Genomic DNA, 7,660 nt, shown 5'->3' with positions numbered 1-7,660 from the left:
CGACCCTCAGCCAGATGTGGTCCGGGAACAGTATCCAAGGACCGCAATGTGCGTTCGAAATGTCAATGTTCATGTGTCCTGCAGTTCACAAGTTGACGCGCAATTAGCTGCGTTCTTCATCGACCCACGAGCCAAGTGATCCACCGTCCAGGGTAATCTTTTTAAATTTTAAATGTAAGTATTATTATTAATAATAATCTTTATTTTTAATATAAAAAATAAAATTATTAATTTATATATCTTTATAAATTCTTTTAAAATAAAAAAATTTTTCTAGAATATAAATTATATATTTTATTTTAAATATATATATATAAATTAAAGATATTATGGTATTAATAAATATATACATAACATTTTTGATATTTTTGTTAGTGCTAGCTAGATATAATAATTAATATTTGGTATATTTTATAGAAATGTATTTTTTTTTTTTTTATAAATTATTTTCTACATAAAAATATATATAATATTAATATGGTACAAAACAAATGGGTTTGTTTTTTAACATAATAACTTTTAATAAAAAAAAAGAAATATCAAGACAAAACATAAAGAAATTTAAATTTGAAATAAATTTTATTCTTTAAAAAAATTTTATCTTGTGTTTTCTTTATTTTTATTATATAACATAGAAAAATAAAAATATAGATTATATCAATTATAATCTTATTTTATTTTTCTTAATAGAGATTATATACATATAAACAAATAATTTCAATATATTCTATTTTTAATTTCACTTTTTTATAAGAGAAATTATTTATAGATTTTATTAATAATTATTGTTTAATAATAATAATAATATTGAATATAAAAATATTTTATATGTAACAAATATATTATTAATATTTATATAATATTCTCTATATTATATGTATAGATATATTATGTGTATAAAAAAAGTTTGGCGTATTACTTTAATATGATATCATAACCAAAATAAATCTCTTTTAACACATAATTACTATTATATATTTTAACAAAATAACATATTAATATGTAATTTTGTTAAAAAAAATATTTCTTATCAATAATATTTTTATTTTTTGGAATATTTAAAAACAATACAAAAAATATAAATAAATATATTTTATATATATCGTTAATGATCCTTCCGCAGGTTCACCTACGGAAACCTTGTTACGACTTTTACTTCCTCTAAATGATCAAGTTTGGTCATCTTCCCAGCAACATCGGCAATATCAGAAATATTGCCGCGTACCAGTCCGAAGACCTCACTAAATCATTCAATCGGTAGTAGCGACGGGCGGTGTGTACAAAGGGCAGGGACGTAATCAACGCGAGCTTATGACTCGCGCTTACTGGGAATTCCTCGTTCATGGGGAACAATTGCAAGCCCCAATCCCTAGCACGAAGGAGGTTCAGCGGGTTACCCGGACCTTTCGGCCTGGGAGGACACGCTGATTCCTTCAGTGTAGCGCGCGTGCGGCCCAGAACATCTAAGGGCATCACAGACCTGTTATTGCTCAATCTCGTGCGGCTAGAATGCCGCCTGTCCCTCTAAGAAGAATTATTTGTACGCCGGCAGTAAAAACCACATCAAAAAACTGCGTACCCATACACCATAACATATGCAACATAAAGCACAATATATACAAAATATAATCTTGATCGTTAAATCTCAAAAATACATGCATATATAAATACAATACATAACACACATGAAAATGAATGAAATGGGAAACAAACAGCCGATGGGCCTTGAGATGCCGGTAAAGTACGTCTATTTAGCAGGCTAGAGTCTCGTTCGTTATCGGAATTAACCAGACAAATCGCTCCACCAACTAAGAACGGCCATGCACCACCACCCACCGAATCAAGAAAGAGCTCTCAATCTGTCAATCCTTCCGGTGTCCGGGCCTGGTGAGGTTTCCCGTGTTGAGTCAAATTAAGCCGCAGGCTCCACTCCTGGTGGTGCCCTTCCGTCAATTCCTTTAAGTTTCAGCTTTGCAACCATACTTCCCCCGGAACCCAAAAGCTTTGGTTTCCCGGAAGCTGCCCGCCGAGTCATCGGAGGAACTTCGGCGGATCGCTAGCTGGCATCGTTTATGGTTAGAACTAGGGCGGTATCTGATCGCCTTCGAACCTCTAACTTTCGTTCTTGATCAATCAAAACATTTTTGGCAAATGCTTTCGCTTCTGTCCGTCTTGCGACGATCCAAGAATTTCACCTCTAACGTCGCAATACGAATGCCCCCATCTGTCCGTATTAATCATTACCTCGGAGTTCCGAAAACCAACAAAATAGAACCGAGGTCCTATTCCATTATTCCATGCACACAATATTCAGGCAAAATTTGAGCCTGCCTTAAGCACTCTAATTTGTTCAAAGTAAACGTACCGGCCCACCTCGACACTCAATTAAGAGCACCGCGACGGGATTGCAATTGGGGGCTGCCACCGCTCTTAACGGTTAAACACTTACGACAAATTACATAATAAAAATATATATAATGCATTAAATAAATAATAACACTAAAATATACTTTATATATAATCTGTACCACCCACCGGTAGGACGTCCCACATAACATGCTAGTTAAACAATGCGAGCATTGAACCAACAGTGTAGGACACAGATTCGACTACGAGCTTTTTAACCGCAACAACTTTAATATACGCTATTGGAGCTGGAATTACCGCGGCTGCTGGCACCAGACTTGCCCTCCAATGGATCCTCGTTAAAGGATTTAAAGTGTACTCATTCCGATTACGGGGCCTCGGATGAGTCCCGTATCGTTATTTTTCGTCACTACCTCCCCGTGCCGGGAGTGGGTAATTTGCGCGCCTGCTGCCTTCCTTGGATGTGGTAGCCGTTTCTCAGGCTCCCTCTCCGGAATCGAACCCTGATTCCCCGTTACCCGTTACAACCATGGTAGGCGCAGAACCTACCATCGACAGTTGATAAGGCAGACATTTGAAAGATGCGTCGCCGGTACGAGACCGTGCGATCAGCTTAAAGTTATTCAGAGTCACCAAATTAAACGATGCAAATTAAAATTTACACCGATTGGTTTTGATCTAATAAAAGCATTCCTTCCATCTCTGGTCGGAACTCTGTTTGCATGTATTAGCTCTAGAATTACCACAGTTATCCAAGTAAATGTGGGTACGATCTAAGGAACCATAACTGATATAATGAGCCTTTCGCGGTTTCACCTTAATTTGGCTTGTACTGAGACATGCATGGCTTAATCTTTGAGACAAGCATATGACTACTGGCAGGATCAACCAGGGAACTATTTGTATTTATAATATTAAATATATAATAATATACATGATATTTTTGTTTTCTTATTATAAGAAAAAAAATTTTCATACAATAATTATTAATATATAATAATATTATTACAATTTCATTTGAAATATCAGATGGTCTCACCCATTACTGATATAAATTTTTTTTTTTTTATATCTCTATTGTTTTAAAATTAATAGAAAAAACATATGAGATATATATATTATTATTAATTTTTTTTTTTTTCAAATATATATTTTATTATGTCATTTATATAATTTTTTTGCTTTTACAAAAAGAAATATATAACATGTTATTCATAATAAATATTATTGAATAAAAAAAAAAAATAATAATTATGATTTTTGTCAGACCATCACCAAATGGGTCTTAAAATATTTCAAACATTTTCTCATACTCGTCGCTAGATTGAAAGCGTCATTTATTTCTTAATTTTATTTAAAAAGTTAATTTTAAATAAAAAACGTTATAATAACACTTAATATTCTCGCTTGGTATGAGGTGAGTCAATGTAATATTATTTATAAAAATAATTTTTATATAAATATTGTGTGCTCATATGGGAGTGTAAAGTTTAAAACTTATAACCCATGAACTTGCTTTGACAAAAAAATTTATATGTTATTCTATTTATAATCAATAATTTAATAAAAAAAAATTTTTTTTTAAATATTGATATAAAAAGATATACATATAGAGGTTTTTTTACAAAATTCTCATTAATTTTTTTACAAAAATAATAATACAATATTTAATATCAAAATAATCCAAACTGATTACCATCCAGACTATTATCAATATATATAAGATTGTATTATTATTCATTTCAATACATATTTATTAAAACTGAGATAAAATTTCATATATTAATAAATATGCATGTGTAAAAAAAAAAATTTTTATATAATAATTGAAAATGTTTTTGCTATTATTTTGTATACATACATTAAATAATTGATAACAATTTAATACAATGTACACCTAAAAAATAATAACAGCATATACATATTCGAAACATTACTAGCAAAAAAACCAAAATACAATATTAAATATCAAAATAAACCAAACTGATTACCATCCAGAATATTTTGAGTATATATATATATAATTTTGTATATTTTGCGTTCATGTTAATAAAATATATAAATGATACATATTTGAAAAGTGTTATTCTTCTTTCTGTTTTTTCGTAATATCATGGTGTCCATAGACATGCAAAAGCGTCATACCAAGCCATATACATACCTACACCACCTTTGTTGAATGATACACGAACAGTATGAAAATTAAACAACATATTCAATATCATTTTATATTATACTAAAATAAATGTTATTCTATTAAGAAAGTGTATATTTTTAAATTTGGCATTCATTACATAGTCAAAATACAATAATAATATAGATGATACATATACGATAATTGTTATTTTTCTTTCTGTTTTTTCGTGATATCATGGTGTCCATAGAATTGCAACGACGTCATACCAAGCCATATACAACTCTACACCACCTTTGTTGAATGATACACTTAGAGTATGAAAAATAAACAAATTATACTATATCATACTATATCATATATGTAAGACTGTTGAACATAATACCACAAAATACACTATTTCATATAGATATACATTCATTCTTGTCAACATAAAAGTACGTTATAAATGATACATATACAATAAGTTTTATTCCTCTTTCTGTTATTCCGTAATATCATAGTGTCCATAGAATTGCAACGACGTCATACCAAGCCATATACAACTCTACACCACCTTTGTTGAATGATACACGGACAGTATGAAAAATAAACAACCTATTCTATACCATTTAATATCATACTAAAACATGAAACAAATGTTATTCTATTAAAAAGTGTATTATTTTATTATATTTAGTATTCATTACACAGTCAACATACATAAATGATACATATACGATAAGTGTTATTCCTCTATCTGTTATTCCGTAATATCATAGTGTCCATAGAATTGCAACAACGTCATACCAAGCCATATACAACTCTACACCACCTTTGTTGAATGATACACGGACAGTATGAAAAATAAACAACTTATACTATACCATACTATATCATATGTGTGAGACTGCTGAACGTAATACCACTAATACACTGTTATACATAGATATACATTCATCTCATTAACTTACACGCACTATCCATCATATATATTAAAGACATTACACCCGGTGCTTCAAACTCAAAATATGATAATGTTTAAAATGGCTTTAAACATCATAAACTTTACAGAATAATCAAAATTTAAAGAAAAAAATTTTAAAAAAAAAATTTTTTTCAGCTAAAAATTTTTATTTTGGGACCAAAAAAATTTTTTTTTGCTTTTATCATATTTTATTAAATGAAATTTATGCATTATAATAAATTATTCAATAAACATTAATAATTATAATAAATTATTAAAAAATTTTTGGAATTAATGCAAATTTTTAGAAAAAAATGTATATTTTTTTTTTATATACAAATCGTACATGTTATATTGCGACAGGGTACCGGTATAATACATGTGATACATATGTAGATTTTCGAAAAAAATTTTATCCTTTTAAATGGTCCTAAATACTATATAAAGGTAAAATATATAGAATTTTTCGGGATTCATTAAAAAATTTTAGGGAAAAAATTTCATTTTATTTTATATACAAATCGTACATGTTATATTGCGACAGGGTACCGGTATAATACATGTGATACATATGTAGATTTTCGAAAAAAATTTTATCCTTTTAAATAGTCCTAAATACTATATAAAGGTAAAATATATAGAATTTTTCGGGATTCATTAAAAAATTTTAGGGAAAAAATTTCATTTTATTTTATATACAAATCGTACATGTTATATTGCGACAGGGTACCGGTATAATACATGTGATACATATGTAGATTTTCGAAAAAAATTTTATCCTTTTAAATAGTCCTAAATACTATATAAAGGTAAAATATATAGAATTTTTCGGGATTCATTAAAAAATTTTAGGGAAAAAATTTCATTTTATTTTATATACAAATCGTACATGTTATATTGCGACAGGGTACCGGTATAATACATGTGATACATATGTAGATTTTCTAAAAAATTTTTATCCATTTAAATGCTTCTAAATACTGTATAATGCAAATATATATAATAATTTACAGAATTAATACAAAATTTTTATTGTACAAATTCACATTAATAGTTAATTGGTTAAAAAAAAATTTCAATACACAATGGGAATCAGGCTATTTTATTGGAACTTATTTATAATTAATTCATAATATATTTTTCTATATAAATTGATTAATTGTTTTTACATTCACCGTGTAAACGTATACACCATTCAAGTAACATAAAAAAAAAAAAAAAAAAAAAAAAATTATTATTATATTCTAGTAATACATAATAGTTATTCGCTAAAAAATATTTAATAGACAATAAAAATCTGACTATTCTGTTGTGAACTTATAAATTATTGATTCAAAATATATTTCTCTACCTAAATTTATTAATTGTATACACGCCCCCATGTACGTTGTTCAAGTCATATATTATTTTGCATAAGGATTACAAATAAATATTATATAATAAATAAGAGTTAATAAAAATTTAAAATTTATTATCCATTTTAAATTTATCAGCTAAATAAATATTTTTACATTCTTTTAAATTATTACTTTTTATTGTATTAAGAGTATATATCTAGTTTTATTAATCTTAATCCTTTTACAAGCACTAATATTATTTATACATAATATATTTTTATTTTATGTATGGAAAGCATAACTTGCTAAATACATCCTAACAATTTAAAAACTTTTCATTTGATTAATATTATTTACAATAGCTAATATTAATAGAATCTGAATAATCAAAATTATTTCTTTAAATATATGAATTCCGAATGTAAGTGTCCATCATAATACTTCATTAAGTTTATATTTGGCTAGCAACCTGTTATGCATAAATTGCTTTAAAGGTTGCCTACTAAACATATTATAATTATAATTATTAACAATTTTTGTCAATTGCGATTGCATTTTTTAGTATAATCAATGGTAGCGATTATAAGTAAAAACAATTAAAATCATTATAATAATTGTTAGCGATTATAATCAATATTGATAAGATGGAAACAAAAAGTGTTTATTCATAAAAAAAGCTCTTTAATTTATTACATTTAAAAACAAAAATTTTCTAACATAATAAATTAAAGAGCATTTATTATCAATACCATTTCTTACCATAATCGACTAAAAATATTATTATAACTAATAACTTTATTTATAAATAAGCAACCATTTTATTATTAATAGATTTAATAATATTAATTGTAAGTTATAATAATAATCATTATTATT

At 27.3% G+C, this 7,660-nt stretch overlaps 2 non-coding genes across 2 annotated transcripts; both read right to left on the bottom strand.

Moving 5' to 3' along the window:
• On the bottom strand, window positions 1-155 carry LOC123304587. The gene has a single exon (XR_006536594.1). It is a non-coding gene; the product is annotated as a 5.8S ribosomal RNA (ribosomal RNA).
• Window positions 156-1,106: 951 nt separating this feature from the next.
• Window positions 1,107-3,262, bottom strand: LOC123304590. The gene has a single exon (XR_006536597.1). It is a non-coding gene; the product is annotated as a small subunit ribosomal RNA (ribosomal RNA).
• Window positions 3,263-7,660: the final 4,398 nt, after the last annotated feature.

This window comes from Chrysoperla carnea (genome assembly GCF_905475395.1).
Source record: "Chrysoperla carnea chromosome X unlocalized genomic scaffold, inChrCarn1.1 SUPER_X_unloc_7, whole genome shotgun sequence".
NCBI classification, from domain to species: domain Eukaryota; kingdom Metazoa; phylum Arthropoda; class Insecta; order Neuroptera; family Chrysopidae; genus Chrysoperla; species Chrysoperla carnea.
Note: the sequence above shows the minus strand (reverse complement) of the source record. Positions and strands in the feature narration are given on the sequence as shown.